Source organism: Lactuca saligna, chromosome 7, assembly GCF_052625555.1.
Source record: "Lactuca saligna cultivar CGN05327 chromosome 7, ASM5262555v1, whole genome shotgun sequence".
Classification (NCBI taxonomy): domain Eukaryota; kingdom Viridiplantae; phylum Streptophyta; class Magnoliopsida; order Asterales; family Asteraceae; genus Lactuca; species Lactuca saligna.
Genome location: NC_136423.1, coordinates 164,721,257 through 164,722,331, shown reverse-complemented (window position 1 = coordinate 164,722,331; position 1,075 = coordinate 164,721,257). Strand labels below are relative to the sequence as shown.

The window sequence follows — 1,075 nt, the reverse complement described above, 5'->3', positions numbered from 1 at the left end:
TTCTTGTTGTGACTATGTTTATGTGCGTGCATCATGGGTTGTTTTCGGTTTTACTAGGAAGTTCATCGGGTGATCTTTGGTTGATTTGTTGAGCAAGTTGCCCAAGCTGCATTTCAATGTTGTGGATAGATGTTTGCTGATTTCTAAGCATTGTTCTTGTTTCTTGGATTGCAGCATCATGATCATTATGTATCTTTTCTGTAGCAACTACAAATTTGGTGAGCATCTTTTCCAAAATTGGTTTTCTTTCTTGTGTCGGCTCCTCCTTTTGGTAAAAACCCCTTCCCTTTTGCTTTTACTTATCCTCCTTAGCCTTCTTGTACTCGTCATAAGGGAGCCACTCCTTCTTTGGTTTGTGCCAATCTTCATTATATCGGTCCCCACTTGAGTAACAAACTTGCACCTTTTTGTTGCCATTTCAAGTCGCAGTCTCTAGTAAGATGAGGCCCATTGCAATTCTCACAACCCATCTGAATAGCATGGATCGTTTGATCCATTTTATCCATCCTCCTATCCATGGTTTTTAGCATAGCCATGACCGCTGACAAGTCTTCTGAAGCTGCATAGGCAGCTCCCTAGTCACATCATTTCTTGGATTATGGTATTCTCTAGAATGCTTAGAGAATTCTTCAATCAATTCTTTGATCACCGGGGGTGGCTTCTTTGTGAGCGGGCCTTGCGAGTCAAGTAATTGCCTTGTTGTGACATTGACTCTGTCATAGAAGATGGAGACTTTTTGTTGGCTATTAAGGTCATGGTGTGGGTAATTCCTTAGCAGGCTCTTATACCTCTCCCATGCTTCATATAGTGACTCTCCAGCTTGCTGTTCAAAGTTAGCAATGGCCTTCTTCAACTTGGCTATTTTAGAAGGTGAGCAAAAGTGGTGAATAAATTCTTCTTTCATCTTAGCCCATGTAGTGACCGACCCGGGAGGGAATGACTTGAGCCAATCTTTTGTAGCACCCTTGAATATAACTGGAAGCATGCGAAGTAGCTGGGTATCGCGAGGCACATTTGGAACATTAAACTAATTAGCTACATCATTGACTTCATCCAAATTCTTGTAAGCATCTTC

General features: G+C 41.7%; 1 non-coding gene across 1 annotated transcript; it reads left to right on the top strand.

Annotated features, from left to right (window-relative positions):
- The first annotated feature begins 749 nt into the window (after window positions 1-749).
- On the top strand, window positions 750-856 carry LOC145007745 (small nucleolar RNA R71). The gene has a single exon (XR_013663113.1). It is a non-coding gene; the product is annotated as a small nucleolar RNA R71 (small nucleolar RNA).
- Window positions 857-1,075: the final 219 nt, after the last annotated feature.